The sequence below is a fragment of the Canis lupus genome, chromosome 30, assembly GCF_048164855.1.
Source record: "Canis lupus baileyi chromosome 30, mCanLup2.hap1, whole genome shotgun sequence".
Taxonomy (NCBI): domain Eukaryota; kingdom Metazoa; phylum Chordata; class Mammalia; order Carnivora; family Canidae; genus Canis; species Canis lupus.
The window spans coordinates 35,200,471-35,217,370 of NC_132867.1; the positions used below are offsets into that span (position 1 = coordinate 35,200,471).

Genomic DNA, 16,900 nt, shown 5'->3' on the forward strand with positions numbered 1-16,900 from the left:
AAGTCTTGTGAGCAAATGTATGTCAAAGGACTAGGTACGATGCCTGGCTCACAGCAGACAATTACAAATAGTAGTTGCGTCCCACGTTGGCCTGGCTCTGCTCCCTGGCCACAGGTCAAGCCAGACATCCTAGAAATCCTTCTGTTGATAACATCCTAGAATCCTTCTTGATTCATCAAACAAGAATGCTAGGGGTGACCTTGAAAGTCTACTGACCCAGAACTCTCACACGGCTGGCTGGAAAACCGTGTAGCAGACTGAGCAGCAAACACTGAGGCTGACGTGTGCGCACCGTACAGCCCTGCCATTCTGCTCCTGGGTATATACTCAACATACGGTTGCATACATTCACCAGAAGAACCAGAGTGTTTGCAACTGCACAACAGCTAAAAGCCCCAAACCAGAAACGACCTGAAAGCCCATCAGTAGTAGAACGGATAAACAAATTGTGGAATGTTCACTCAGTGGAGTACATAATAGCAGGAGGATTGCTCAACAAAGCAAGCCCATGGACTGACAGGGAGGAACACAGAGTCCCTGCTGTACATTTCTACACCTGTCAAGAACAAGACCAGGCAAAACTCAGTGGTAGTGTAGTGCCTCTCAGAGGGAGACCATGACCAGAAGGGATCGTGACGGGGGCCTCTAGGATGCTAGACCTTTCTATGTCTTCATCTGCTTACATACATGAGTTTAGTATGTAAAAATTCAGATGCTGCACCCTTAGGATATGTGTACCTTTCTATAGGCATATTATACTTTCATAAAAATAATTTTTTAAAAAATCCACCTCTACCGCTGATCAAAACAAAAAGTCCATACCCCACTCGAGGCCATGCACCGAGAGCTGCACATAACACTCTAGTCCCGGCCCTGAATACCACCAGCCTACGTGGAAAAGGGACACGTGCCAAACGCAACACATAGTCCCCACCCATGATTTCTTCACTTATTTCTGAGCCTGGCATCTCTCTGATGCTTTTCACATGTTTGAAACTGGGTGTTTTTCCCTGCCATTATTTCTTCACTTCTAGACTTTGGCTATCATCTGTATGGATGTAATCTTCAGATTAAAAAAAAAACCCACCTCGGGATCCAGAGCTAAAATGAACCAATGGACGCTGAGCCCTTTCCATTAACCACACCTTGCCTCAGGCAAGTCATTTAAAATAAGTATTCACATTAAAGATACAATCTTAAATAAATGACTCCTTCAAAGATTAATTTATTTGTAAGCGACTGAAATGAATGCTAGCTATTTATAAAATGTTCTAATTATTAGGGATACATCATACCACAGTAAAATCTATAAAAATATATGCAAAGTTTTCTTAAACTGGAAAGCATGTGGAAAAAATTAAGTTCTCTGAAGTTTTGTATAGTCAGTTCTAAAAGATCAAAACGACCATTTCTTCAGGTCGCTATGTATGAGAAATAATTTTTTATTTTTTTATAGATTTATTTGAGAGAGAGAGAGAGAGAGCACACAGCAGGGGGAGGTTAAAAGGGAGAGGGAGAAGCAGACTGATGAGCAGGGAGCCTGATGCAGGACTCGATCCCAGGACCCTGCGACCATGACCTGAGCCAAAGGCAGACACTTAACCGACTGAGCCACCCAGGCATCCCAATAATTTCTTTCTTTCTTTCTTTCTTTCTTTCTTTTTTTTTTTTTTTACGATTTTATTTATTTATTCCTGAGAAACACAGAGAGAGATAGGCAGAGAGACAGAGGGAGAAGCAGGCTCCATGCAGGGAACCTGAAGTGGGACTCAATCCCAGGACCCCGGGATCACACTGTGAGCCAAAGGCAGATGCTCAACCACTGAGTCACCCAGGCGCCCCCAATAATTTCTTTTAAAGTAAACAGATCCTCAGGAATACTTTAGTCAATAATGCTCCCTCCCACAAGTGGAGCAAAGGGGATTCTTTAGGGCAATGGAACCAGGTGGTGTGATACTGTAATGGTGGACTGGTCCCATCATACTTTGTCCAAACCCAAAGAACGTACAAACCAATGAAGGGGAAGAGTAATGTAAATGGTACTTATAACTAATAATGATGTATCAATATAGGTTCATCCATTCTAACAAACGAGCCACACTAACTCAAGATGTTAATAACAGGAATAGGAAGAGAGAAGGAAGGGAATATATGGGAACTCTGTATTTTCTGCTTAATGTTTCTATAAATACTAAAGCTGCTCTAAGCAATGAAATCTATTCATTAGAAATGAATAAATAAAATAAATAATGCTCCCTCCCAACTTTTAAGATTTCCACACGTTTACCTTGCTGTTTTTCAGGAAATGCCTCATTTAGAACACAAAAGGAAAGAACAAAAGCTTTCACACATTTTCAAGGGTTTCCAGTTGCTCCTGCAAACGTCTTTCAGCCACTGTTGATGCCTGTACAAACACAATTTTAAAAACTCACTAGAGAGACCGGCTATCTTGGGGTTTTTGTACCGGGCTGGCATACGGTTCTTCTGTGTAAGAAAATATAATGCAAAACGTATTCAAATAAAAGCAAGAATAAGGGTCGACTTTAATACCTCAGGGAGAAATCCGATCGATTGGGTCCATAAGAAAAGATGTATGCATTAGGTGCTCCCTAATTACGACTGCTTTGGTGGGCAGCGGCGGTGGTGAAACAGATGTTGCAGACCTATTAAAGAAGGGGTTTCAAACATCTGCTTACAATTTTAAGGCAATTGTAAATACAGCAGGGAAGGTCAATTGGGCCAATTAAGACCGATGTGCAAATCCACCACCGCAGGTTTCTTTTCAAGCTTACATGGACTTGAGTTTTTTATGCTTCTATTTTCTCCAACCACAGTGTTTTTCTTTAAAGCACGGGAAATGGGTTTAAGAACAACTTTTGTCCATTTTGATTGTGATTTTTTTTTTTTTAATAGGCACAGATTCTCTGTTGCAGGCCCGAGCTGCACACCTTTTTCTTCGGGATGACTCTGTTTTCTTTCTCTTCCCCTTCCACCCTTCACAGCTGCTGTTCGGCTCCCAGTCTGGCCAAGGGGGTCTGCTGTTACAAGCTCCCAGGGCAGGAATGAATAAGCAGAATGAACGGGGGCAGGCGTCACTCCCAGAAAAGTCAGCACTGTGACATGCAACTTAGCACTCTCAGCTGTGCAGACTGCAACAGGGAGCGCTGGCTATTTCTACCACAAGCACCCTCACCAGCTCTGGTGAGGAAACCATCAGGTTTACGACCAAACAGTGGTAAACTTTAGTCTCCCAAATCCGGGTATGCAAAAACCAAAAATGCCCTAGGGTATGAAAAGTTTATGCACATCACAGGTGATACTGGGAACGCTCTTCTAGGAAATTCTAGGTCTTCTAGGAAATTCTAGGCTGGTGCTCTGAAGCCCAAGACTCCTGTACCGCTCAACAGCTTGGCCCAGGAGTACAGCAAGACTCAGAGGGAGACACAGGTTAGAGCAAAGACCAGGGGCGTCCATCCCAAACTCTACTAGGTAAACTTTCCCTGAAGCTGAAAGCTGAATGGCTGGATTTTTAAGACCGCTAAGTAGGTATAAAAGTCCAAGTATCCCAGCCACCAAAACGCCTGCTTTGATAGGGATGAGAAATAATCTTGACCCACCTTCTTTCCCATGAGCTCAAGAGTTTTGGCCACCAGGCATATTTTGCTCCCCTTCCCTTTTTTTTTTTGGTGACCCAGACCACAAAATTATTCTCTTTATAAAGGGGGGAGAAGCAAGGTTAGACAAACCTGAATTCAAATTCTGTACATTCCAGCTGAGGGACCTCAAAGTTTATTTCCTCATCTAAAAAGTAGGAGTATCACTACTTGCCAGAGCATTACAAGTTGATACATAAGTTGATTTATTGAGCAAGTACTCAATGAATGTTCATTTCCCAGATTGTACACAGTGAGCATTCAGTAAATGTTGCGTTTCTGCCCTTTTTTTAAATAAAGATTTTATTTTATTTTTTTTATTTATTCACGAGAGACAGAGAGAGAGAGAGGCAGAGACATAGGCAGAGGGAGATGCAGGCTCCCTGTGGGGAGCCCAATGTGGGAGCCGATCCTAAGACCCCAGGATCATGACCTGAGCCGAAGGCAGCCGCTCAACCCTGGGCCACGAGGTACCCTTCTGCTCTCCTTCTAAGACCTTCAGGACCTCCACCAAGACATGGGTAAGGGTCCTGAATGTGTTCCCAACTGGGGTGGGGACAAAGGGGATGGTTCTCTTGAGTTACTATTTGTTGGTTTGGGGGGTAAAGGGAGTATGTATTCCTCTTTTTTTTTTTTTTTTCTGTTGTCAATGTTATTATTGTTTGCTTTGTTTTTGATGCAAAAAAAAAAAAAAAAAACTGGATAATGAAAACTTAAACCAAGTTCTAAAACAAAAGAGTCCTCCAAGCAGCAGGATGGGAAGAAATGGCATTAAGAACAACAACAACAACAAATGTTGAAGGAAAGTCAATATAACACAGAGAAATCGAAGTTGAGAAAGAACTTTCTCTGCTTCTATTCCCTTTTTACTTCTCAACCTTGAGGCTCGGCTGGCTCAGGTCTGAGCAAGAATAAAGAGCCCTGCTTGTCTAAACAACTGCTAAACCTGAGAGCAAACAGCTCAACTCCATGTGCTTCTTCAGCAAAATTCCTGTCAATAAACCCTGTCTTTGCTCAATTGGTCCAACAATGCCAGACTTAGAGCTGTCCGCTCATCCTGTGGCCGGCATGCCAGGGGATTTGCACAAGGCCATTCCAAGAACAGCTCTTGCGACTTCTGTAACCTTTTCGAAAACACAAAAAATCTAATTCATTTGGCTCACTGTTTTGGCTCTCCAGCTTCAGCTAATTTAAAAAACCCCCCTTTTAAAACAGTGCGAGTTACCGCAATATAAAATGACCACTTTCTTCTCTTTTGCAACAAATTAACACAGTCTTGTAAGCGAAAAGCTTCAGGCAGGAACCTTCGGGGTGGGTATTACTACCTGGGGTTCAGAATATCTCAATGTCACCAGATGCTAGGAATCTTTTTAACATCGAAATAAAAATTGCTGTTAAAAGAAAAAAATCAAGTGTTCAGCACAGGATTTAGTTTAAAAAGGAAAGAGCTGGGAGTCAGCAGCACACTAAATTCACGAGCATCTGAGTTCCAATACGGACCCACCTCTGTGAATCATTTAAAAGGGAATTTCATAGTGCCAACAGCATCAGCACAGAAAGTTAGAGTCAGCATTAAGAGTAGATATGCAATATTAGCATCTTATTTACTATCCAAATAATTGGTCTCAATCTGTTAGGCCTGCAAATAAGCTAAGTAACTGATACCAAGGTACCTCAATATGAGTTCTCAAAGATCACTTTTCTTTAAAATACTGCATATGGTAGGTTGCAAAACCCAAAATACGATTTGAGTCAAAACTCCAGGGACGCCTGGATGGCTCAATGGTTAAGCATCCACCTTCAGCTCAGGTCATGACCCCAGTGTCCCGGGATCGAGTCCCACATCAGGCTCCCTGTGGGGGACCTGCCTCTCCCTCTGCCTCTCTCTCTGTCTCTCATGAATAAATAAATATTTTTAAAAAATAAAAATTAAATTAAAAAACCTCCAAAGACCTGGATATCACTGAGCTAGAAAGACAAGACCAGCATCTTCCTAATACTCTACATTGCAAAAACATTGGCTTCTCTTTTTCCTTCAACAGGATTTATTGTTTTTTCTTCCTGGTTTATAGCAGCAATATATATACTCACAGAAGAAATTTTAGAAAATTCAGAAAAATCACAAAGAAGCTGGGGATGTCTCCCATAATTCCATCACCCAAAGAAAACTGCCTTTAATATACTCTAGTTAATTTTTCTCATCTCTCAATGCATACACAGACCTTTTCTTTTTCTTTTTTTTTTTTTAAGTAATTGGGTCATACTGTGGGTATTGGTTTTTTATCGGGGTTTTTTTCCATGGTTTTTACCAATTATAACAACAGTTCCATAGATTAAAAAAATCTAATCTCCTATTTCTAGGCACTGAGGCAATCTCTGTGTTTATTTACAGAAAGTAGAGCAATGAATGTGCACACATATATATTTCTGGGCCTACTTCATCTTCTTGGGTTAAATTCGACAAACTGAATCATTGGATCAAAATATACGCACATTTTAAGATGTGTGTTACACAAGACACACTAGAAGGCTGTATTAATTCTGCACCAACAGTGTGAAATGCCTGTTTTGCCACACCTTTGCCCAAATACTTCTTAATCTTCACAGTTTAGAGTGCAAAAATTATGTATTTTTCCATTTTTATTAATAATGATATTCAGATGTTTTTCTACACTTTTACTGGTCACCTGATTGATTCCACTGGGAATGGACTGCTTACTTACTTCCTTTACCCATTTTTCAATTGTGAAACATTTCTGTGTACTGAAAACATTAACCCTTTGATTACTATTTGTGTTCCAAATATGTTTTCTCCATCGGTCACCCATTTCCATAGTGTTATTTGACATATAGAAATCTATTACCATAGAGAAACCTACCAACCTTTCCTTTTATCATTTTTTCCCTGGGTTTTTAAGCTTCAAAAGAGCTTTCCTATCCCAAGAGCAAATAAACAATCTGTTTTACATATTGAACTAATATCGGGAGGGCACTGATCTTGATTGCAATGATTGAGAGGGCAAAGCAGAGTTAAGGAAAGAAAGAAGAAATCCCGGAGGAGCGAGAAAGAGGTGAGAAGGCTTCTAAAAATAACATTTGGCAGACATCAACTAAATGCAAGTCTAATTTGCTTCTTAGTTAATGAAGGAGAAACCGGAGGTGGTGAAGGAATGAAAGGCCCATTCTAGAATGGAAATAATAAAATCCCCTCTGAAGACAATAACAACATTCTTGTTATACACGGAAAGCTAATCCTAAAATAATAAAGAATATATTGATATAACAGCACTGTGAATAAATTCCATTTAAGCTATGTTATTTTAACAATGACCCAGAAAATGTTGAACGAAAGTAGTTTGCTACATGCCCAGTTTGGGGAGGATAAAACCCACTTAGAGAACCCCAGGTTCTCAGTAACATACCTGGAAAAGGCCTCTTTGTCTGCAGATAATCAATAATTGTGTGGCAAGAGGCTCACTTGTTATTGTTTATAAAGAGGAGCTCCATAAGTATATGTGCATATACATATAAATTTCACTTCTTTCAAAAGGTAAAAGATCTATGAAATTTCACCATCTGAACCAGTTGTTAAACATAATCATAATTTCATCAGGGTCTAACAGAAAAGAATGACTTTGGCAGCTTTCAAACCAAACCCCTGCACCTCCTTTCTTTGGGGGAGGAGCCCCTTGGGGAGGGGGGGCGTCTGGGAGGGAAGAGGCCACAGAGGCTGGAGACTTGCAGGCCCAGAGTCTCTCTGGCTAGAGAGCCCAGACAGCCTAAACCCCAGGGGCGGTGGGCACAGGCAGGACTGAGCCTCATCCGGCCCCGCTCGAGCTGCTGGATTGTGGCTCTGCCCACCTTTGCTTTCAAACTTGCTCTACCAGCCTCCTCCTCCAAACTCCCCCTTGCTTTTGTAAGCTACCTGAGGTCCAGGCTCCAACCTATTCCCTTTCTGGTCAAGTGATACACGTCAATTTCTGTCACCCGCAATCACCAACCCTGACTTGTACAAATTCTCAAGTTGTTTTTGCCACAAATTAAAATTCACTTTGATGCAGAATGTCTTCAGCCCTAGAGTACTCAGACTCTACTGAAAAGCTAGCTTGGGGGCACCAGGCTGGCTCAGTCAGTGGAGCATGTGACTCTTGATCTCAGGGTTGTGGGTTTGAGCTCCACGTTGGGTGTAGAGATTACTTAAATAAAGAGTTACTTTAAAAAGTAGAGATTACTTAAATAAAAGACCACAGGACTTCCACCCTGGTTGGGGAGTTGGGGGAAACGGGGGAGTAAGCCCACACTCTGTACCCTGCACCTTGGGGCTCCCGTCCCTCCCTAGACTTGCTGGGATGTCCCAGGGAGCTGGCTCTGAAAAAAAATGGATCGCTCTGGTCAAATAACTAGATTCATGGAAACTTAGCCATGAATTCCCTCTGGGTTACCTGGACAAGCCATATGGGACTGGGGGTTCATCCCTTCTGTCAGCTTCTTGTGTGGGACCACAGGCGTCCTCTCCTGGCAGAAAAGGCCATCCCAGCTTCCTATGGGCTCCCAAGTTTCCACATGCAAGGTGGCTGATTTCCCAAACCATTCCGGTAAACAGCTGGCACCTAGGGTCCTGCTGCTTGGTGCCAGACCACCTGTTATCTGACTGACAAGGGGGCTCTTACTAGTCCCATACAAAACAAGAGCAAGAGGGGAACAGCGTCCTTCTCCAGAACGTACACCCACTTCATCCCATCACAGGGCCAGTACACCTCTCCCCTGGGGACCAGAGGGGTCAGGACCTGATCCTTGGCTGGTGAGTCTCCCTCTACAACCTGTTTCTTAAGCCATACCCCGTGGCCTTGAGACCCCATCCACATCCTGGTACACACCGGGCATCTTCTGCAAAGGGACCGATCTGCCTGACAATTCTTGGGTGCAGATAGCTACGTCTTTATTTTGTGCATCATTGTTATGCGTTCCTACCATTGCTGTGGGTGTGTTTCCCCAACCACTGTATGTCTCTACCATTGCTTCTCTTTTCTCCCCACCCAATTTTAAATCAGGATCTGACAGATTTTAGCATCCTTATAAATTGCCTTAAATAACTTTCAGGGAAGAGTAGAGCAGAAGAAGGGTAGGGAGAGATGGGAAGAGGGAGAAAAGACAGAGGAGTTCTCTAACTTCCGAATGCCAAGAGCAACTTTTTACAATTCTTTGGCTTTCTAGGACTCTGTGCACACCACAGCTACAAGATTCTCAAGATCACGGAAGACTGAGAATGTCCTAAAACACAGCCATCTTCAAATGGGGCAAAACATCTTTCCAGGAGGACATGTAGGCTCATCAGCTTTAAGAGAAAATACCCCCAGAGCCCCAACATGCCATCAGCATTCTCTGCTAACACAAGTCTATTTCAGAATGGCTTGGAGTCCAGGCACACACACAAGCTCTACCTTTAAACCTCCTCTTAAACCACTGCCTCCCTCCCACACGACAAGGAAAGGCGTACCTCTCACCCTCCCTGGGTCTAACTGAGGGGCACAGCCTGAGATATAAAAACCTCCCAGGGGTACCTGGGTGGCTCAGTGGTTGAGCATCTGCCTTTGGCTCAGGTCATGATCCTGGGGTCCTGGGATGGAGTCCCACATTGGGCTTCCTGCAGGGAGCCTGCCTCTCCCTCTGCCTGTGTCTCTGCCTCTCTCTGTATTTATTTATGAATAATAAATGAATATGAATAAATAAATAAAATCTTTTAAAAAAAACTAGAGGGGTAACAAACGGCTAATGCAAAATATTGATGACTGTACTAAGATCCTTTAAATCAACACCACAAACCAGAGATCATTTCCCATCATAGACCCAAAATGCAAAGAGTGGCATTTAGAAATGAAGTATTTTGATCCATGCTGCAGCATTCTGGACTGAGGTTTGTTCTAGGGTCAGGTAGATGGAGTGAAGACAACTTTCACTTTAATTTGCCTCTTCCATGACCTAGCTGCTATTCAAGAATACTTTACTCCCAGAGAAACACCAAAAAGAGCTATTTAAGATAGGGTACCTTATGTCATCCAGGGGGCAAACTGCATGCCTCATTTCATCTCTAAATTGGAATGAAGTGAGATGTGGCCACTGGGGCATAAATACTAACATGTTTACCTAAATTCAAAAAGGAAGGTGGACTTTCTAAAGCAAGTCTTGTTTGGCTAAGAGGTTTGTCAGTGAGGACTGGCTTCGTCAATTAGGTTCTATGGCAGGTAGTTTCCCAAAATTGGAAGAACTAAATCTGTAGCTCCAAGGTGTTTATGAAAGTATATATAAAACATGGGATAAAATAAAAGCATTTTGTTTAAAAATATACCTATTGTGTTGACGAGGATGGGTCAAAATTACTTCAACTTTCTCAACTACTGTTAAGTAGATTAAGCTAAGGTGTCTCTAAATGAAGCAATAATCAGTATAATTAAGACAATTTGGTAAGTAATAGTAGAGTCTCTCGGGTATCTTTGATAAATCAGGTAGTTTCCAGCTTTTTGTATTCAACAAAAATGAAGACTGATGGCAGACCTGAGTTATTAGCTGACAGACGGGTAAAAATTATCGAGAGAGAAAATGCCATTTTTAGCATATAACTTGAAAACCTTTCAAAAACCTGAGTTACAATGCTATAGAAGACAACGACGATGAAGGAGAAATATTTCCATTCCCATCTATGTTTTTAATGTGAAGATAATTTCTCATTCATTACTTATATAAAAAAGAAGAAAATTAATGCTGAACAGTCTCATTCTGTGAAAAAGTCATGTCCATCCACAGAAAACTGAACTGAAACCAATGACCCGATCCATTTCATTCAGAGCTCTATTTCCCGCAAAAATTTAGTTAGGTCGAATAAGCATTTGTCAAAATTTACAGTGTATTTGTTTTTCATATATTGTATACCACTAATCATTATAAGGAGAACTCAATCCAGAAGAAATTTTTATCTTTAAAGCCTATGTTCACAGAAAATTGCAAATTGTTGTTGAGAGTAATATATTACAGTGATCAATAAAAATGACTTCCAAACATCTAAGTGTGTTACATTAGTATAAAATTCTATAGGGGAAAAAAAATAAAATAAAAAATAAAATAAAATTCTATAGGGGAACTGGAAAGGCAATATGAGTTCAAGGAAATAAAACAAAACCATAAACTTTTGGCTAATAAAGAAGAGCTTCATATACCTTTCCATGGCCTAAAATAGGCATGGCAGTTAGAGTCATGGATAAATCTCCGAAAGAGACACTATGCTCTTGAACATCAATATTCATCATACATTGAAAATTACATCCTTCACAATTATTTAAACTTCAGATGGAAATTGTTAGATGTCAAGTAAACCACATGTAAGGGGATTTAGAGATTTCCAAAATTATTTTAGGGGCACACAAGTGAGAAAGTTTAACAACCACAGTATAACAGCGTCCCGTCCATTCCTCCACTGCAGAGAGAAATGCTCTCCGGCTCCCCCCAACCCGGGCACAGCGAGGGATGCTTAGGAGGATGTCCCCATCAGAAGATAATTTATACCGTGCAACAGTCGCAGTAAGCATCAAAAGGAGATGCAGACTGCGTGGCTCCTAGGACCTCTGACAACATAACATTTCAGAACAGATGTGGACATCTAGCAGGATCTTGGAGTGGTGGGGGACACAGACAATCAAAGAGTATTCCCTCTTCATCCTGCCTGAAAAAGGTACCAGCTTTCCTCCCATTAATAAGAGGATGGCCAATAATTTGAACAGTTCAGGGAGGAAAAAGCTTAATGAGATATTCATTGCTGAAGCCCATGTCACAAAGTAGCCCCCAGAGCAAGGTCCTCTATGGGTGCAGGATTGCCCCCTAGGGGACATTTCAGAATGTCATTTTTTGGAGTCGTTAACAGTGACCAGAATTTAGTGTTCAGGGACTCCCACTGCCCTGCAGCGCACAAAGACCCTCTCACCTGCTGAAACAAAATTTTAATGTCCTGCTGGTCACTCGCATAGATGAGAAACTTGTTCATAACAATCTACCATGAGAGCCTGATTTTACCATTACCTGTGAACAAAAAGTACTTTCTGTACAGTTTTATCATATCCTTAATTTTCCAAGGATGCACACAAATCAAGGGGAGATGGGTAAAGTCCAAACGAAGTACAGAGATGTTTCCCATTACGTAAAATCACATCACCTAAGGCAATACCATTTGTGGTGTCTGAATGGCCAAAGGCAACACATCCTTATGAGTCCATCTGTTGCAAGGCCATTGTATGCATGATTTTAGGTCCAGTTGCATCTAACTACCTCATTGTGTCTTCTCAAACACTCGTACATAGGAGCCTGTATTAAAATGCACATTATTTTTCTTTACTTTTTGCCTGTTTTATGTTTAGATTATACTAATTTTTTCTTTTCTTTTTTTTCTTTTTAAGTAATCTCTACATCCAAGGTGGGGTTTGACCTCATGATCCTGAGATCAAGAGTCATGTGCTCTACTGATGGAGCCAGCCAGGTGCTCCTAGGATATACTAAATTTTTAAGTTATGTGTGTAGATCAGTTACACAGTCTAAGAATTCAACTTTAAGAGGTTAAATGATAGCAACACAAAATATTTATTATAAAAAGAGGTATGCACAAGGATGACCCTTTCACTTAGGCTAAGTGAAAGAAGCCAGACACACAGGGCCAAGTGTTGCCATAATTCCATTCATATGAAACATCCAGATTCAGGCAAATCTATAGAGGTTGCCTAGGGCTGGGAAGGGGCATGAGGAGGATTGCTAATGGGGACGGGGTTTCTCTTTGGGTTGATGAAAATGTTCAAAAAATTGACTGTGGTGATGGTTCCACACGTGTGAATATACTAAAAACCACTGAACTGTATGCTTTAAATGGCTGAATTGTATAATTGACATCCAATTATCTCAAAAAAGCTGGTGAAGAAAACTTTGGTATGGGTCTAATTTGGTTGGAAACCACTACTTTATGTAGAGTTACTCACATGGTAAAGAGCTGCTGGGGAAAAGGCAGGCCAGAACACCGGGGTGGGATTCCTGCCGTGTTAAAACCGTGATTGAAGTTACGGAGCACTTCTGGTATTTAGACTGCGGACGGCTTTAGTTTTAAAGGACAGACAAATGGCAATAATCATAGGTGAGACTTTCTAAAATAGAATCTGTCTCAGATTAGATGTAAATACCATGGCTTCTATGGTTGAGAAAGACATAAATAACACATACCATACCAATAGCAAAGCACCAATAGTGCTTTGAAACCCTCCGGAGCCAATTAACACTCTGAAAAAGCATTAAAACATAACCTGTTGTAGGAAGTATATCATCAGGCGATGTAATACAGCCCCCACAGCAACAAAAGGAAAAATAGGAGGAAAAAAAAATACATGAATGCCCAAATAGCACCCACCACCAATAATCACCTAGTTAAGAGAAAACCACATCTAGGGATCATGTTCCCTCACCTCTAGTTATGAGGTGGGTATGAGCCAGAGCATGAAATGGCTAATGTATTTTGAAATCAGAAAACTAGCTCAAAGGAGCTAAGATTTACTAGCATGTGAAACCACACAGACACACACACACACACAAAGACACACACACACACCACACTTTTCCCTGGTGACGTCATACTTTGATGGCCTTAAGTGTATTTATTTATTAACACAGGCAGTTCTCCCTTTGTGGGATGCATGTTAGCTGGACTTCGTGCATACAGAAACTCTGTCCTCACATGCCCTGCAAGAGCAAGGTCACGGCTCTGACACACACAGCTTTGGCCATGCAAAGTAAGGAATGCTTTGCACTGAAAGAGGTCAACTGATGTTTCTAAGTCTTCACTACTACGGAGGTTTGTTTAAACAGTTGTCTCAGGACATTTTATCTCTTATTTATGGTCAGGCACCCTAGGTATGCCAGTTCTACGTTAGTTGCTTCAGCAACAAGAAAATAAATAAACCTTTAGATCCTTTCTCCTTTCCTTTCTTTCTGTCCAACCCTATCCCAAAGCAGGAGATGGGAAGGCAGAAGGCAGGTAGGAGAAATACACAGAACCTCCATCCCCTGGGCTGTGTTCTCTCACCACTAGTCCTGTTCTGAAGAGGCCCATAAGGATTCATGTCGGGGTTTTGTCTGTGCATATGTGAGGGAGCCTGGCCCAGCTCTGAGACCAGCCAGTTGCGGTGAGGCCTTGGTAAAACAGTGAGCAGTAGTGTCAAGGCCCTGGCATCGGCCCCCCCGCTTCGTTTGCCTACCACAAACCTCCAGGGCCCTCCCGGGGGCTCCCCAGATGCTCACTGCTCCCTCCATGTTGGCATTCCCAGGGGCCTGTGCTCTGCTCACTTCGCACAAGCTCCCCTTGTCAAAACATAGTGGCCCTGTTTTCTCTGCAAAAGACCAGCTCTTGGGGCACCTGGGTGGCTCAGTGGTTGAGCATCTGCTTTGACTAGGGTCATGATCCAAGGGTCCTGGGATCAAGTCCTGCACTGGGCTCCTCACAGGGAGCTTGCTTCTCCCTCTGCCTGTATCTCTGTTTTTCTCTGTGTGTCTCTCATGAATAAATAAATAAAATCTTTAAAAAAATTTTTTTTTAATTTTTTTTTAATTTCTAGAAAAATCTCATTGGTTGTCCATACACTTAAGAAACCTTATCTTGTCATGAGCATGACTAAGTATCCCATTTACTGTCTTCTTTCTCGTGTTTTTATCGTCAATTCTTTAACGCATCTGGAACCTATTTTTGATATATCTCCAAAACACAGAAAATCTCAAGAGTAGCTACTGGTTCAGCATTACTTGGAATATAAAGTGGGACTCTCTCCCTAACCACCAAGCCTCTTTTGTAAGAGGAGCCACGGCTGGTAAAATCGAAGTTGGAAAGATCAATCTCTTTAAAAAAAAAAACAAAATCAAAAAAAAAAAAACAGGACTGAGGGGAAACCATCCAGACAGCCCTAAGTGTGTTTTCTAAATGCACCTGCTCATTCAACAAACATCCACGGAGCCCAATTCACCCAGGCTCAGGGGATATAGCAGCACACAAATCCCTGACCTTGACAGCTTTAAATTTTGGAGGGAGGGGGAGAGGGGATAAACAAGACAAGGGCAGGAGGTCAGGGAGAAGCATGGACGGGGTCCTTGGGGCAGGGCGGTGCCTGCGGTCATCAGGGTGGCATGGGGACATCGGGAGCGAGATCCACAGGGAGACAGAGCAGACCACACATATGCGTGGGCAGAGCCTTCCCATGAAGGACAGCATATGCACCACACACAGGAGTCTAACCCCCACTTCCCAAGTGAATCAGCCCACTGACTCTTCTCTCCCACCCTCTCCGGGCTCAGGACCAGGGCAGCAGGCTCTGATCTGCTGGGGCCCGTTTCCCACGAGGTCTGTGATCTTCCCTTCACTCAGCCCTTCCTTGTTCGCCTTGAACTTCACCGTCTTTCACATCCTTCCTTACCTGACTTGGTTTTCCAGCATCTCAGCAGAATGCCCACCTCACTCTCTGGCTTTTCACCATCTCTGGGTCCAGACCTGCACCCACCACTCCCCGCCACTGACATGTGCCCTGAAGACACGCACGTGTTCCACAGAAGGAAGGAAACCAGGGTGACAGCGGCCATCTGGTTCTTCACAGGAGCAGAAGGACTGAGGATTTTTTCTTAATCTTTTAATCTCAAAAGTTTGTCTCAAAACTATAGCTGACAGGGCATCACTGCACAGTGCAACGCCCTTCCCGTGTAACAGCCTAATACTCTTTGCATTTCCAGAACTGCCTTTGATACAGGTTGTCTTGTGTTTAAAGAGCATCCAACCACAAACCCAACATGACCCCTCGAACTTGTGGCTGTAGCTTAAACTGAAACTGTGAGGATGTTGAACAAGGATTGTAAGTAGTGTCAAAGTTGGGCTTCATGAACCACGCTTCCCAACTGTGCTCACATGGAAACGTCCAGCAGCAACACCGCTTAACTACTGGTGTTCTAGCACAGTGACAGGGAAATGGGAAAAGTGGTCTAGCAATCCTCAGTCACACCATGGAGGCTAATGCCTGCCTGGAGGGTGACACTGACCTGCACACCTCATCCTAGAATTGCTCCTTGCAGGTCACATTATTTATTGAACCAATATTCATCCAGAGCCCAGTATATGGCAGGACTCAGGTCAGAATTAACAAGGCAAGAATAAGAATGCACAGGGATCCCTGTATGCATGCACACATGTACGCTGTATGTGTACGTGTTGGGGGAAGGGCTGATTTTCATTGAGCACCTGCTCTGTCCCTGGCATCAGATTTAGTGTTTGATTTCATCTCATTCTGTCTGAATAGGCATCATCATTTCTGATTTTTCAGATGAGAAAACTAAACAGAGAAAAGTCATATAATTTCCCCAACGTCACCCAGGTAGTAAGTGATAGAACCAGACTCAAACCCGGTTCATCAGACTCCAAGGCCACACGTGCCCCCCATGGGAAGCCACACCCCCTCCAGGAAGCCACTCTCCTTCCCCCAAACTGGCCACCTAAGACCAGGTTTGAATTAATGAAATGGTGAACTCAGACCAACGTGCGGGGAAAACCACTGATGCTTCATTCCTCATAAGACCTCAACCCCAAGTTCTCTCTGGAGACATTCAAATTTTAATTTAAGCTATTTTTAATTGAGAAAAATATGCCACAATGCTGTTAATTTTTGTGTATGTTCAAAAAAAAAACAAGGCAAATTATAACTTTAGCTTTACTTTAGAAGGAAAAGTGGATGAAGAAACAGGCAATAAATAAAAAGGAAACATTACTTTTAGAAATTCACCTGATAGAGGGATTTCTGCATTTTTAAAACCATGTCTACTTTAGACATGGCACATCTGGTATGATAGATGCTGTGTATGAATGGAAACAAGTTTAGAGTAATAAATGTTTCCCAGTGTTAAAATAAACACCTCAGCGGTTCAGATTTTGGCCAGGCAATTTCTCCACAGTAGGAGGCACTTATCTACTTTAACACTTTGCTACTTAGAAATTATCACTCAATCAATTACCATCCACATGGGTTTATTTTTACAGAGAGCTTCAATAAAATGAGTGTGAAAATAAGTTAAACACATTCTATTCATTTTCTCAATTTTTCACCTCTCCCAATGGTGGATATGTTGACAGAAAAATTACTTCATTTTATTTCGGCAGACATTTATGGAATGCTGACCAGGTTCTGTGCTAAGGGCTC

At 42.3% G+C, this 16,900-nt stretch overlaps 1 protein-coding gene across 8 annotated transcripts in view; it reads right to left on the reverse strand.

The window, feature by feature from the left end:
• The window catches only part of HLCS (holocarboxylase synthetase), a 226,340-nt gene that overhangs the window by 91,869 nt on the left and 117,571 nt on the right, over positions 1-16,900 (reverse strand). The window lies entirely within an intron of this gene.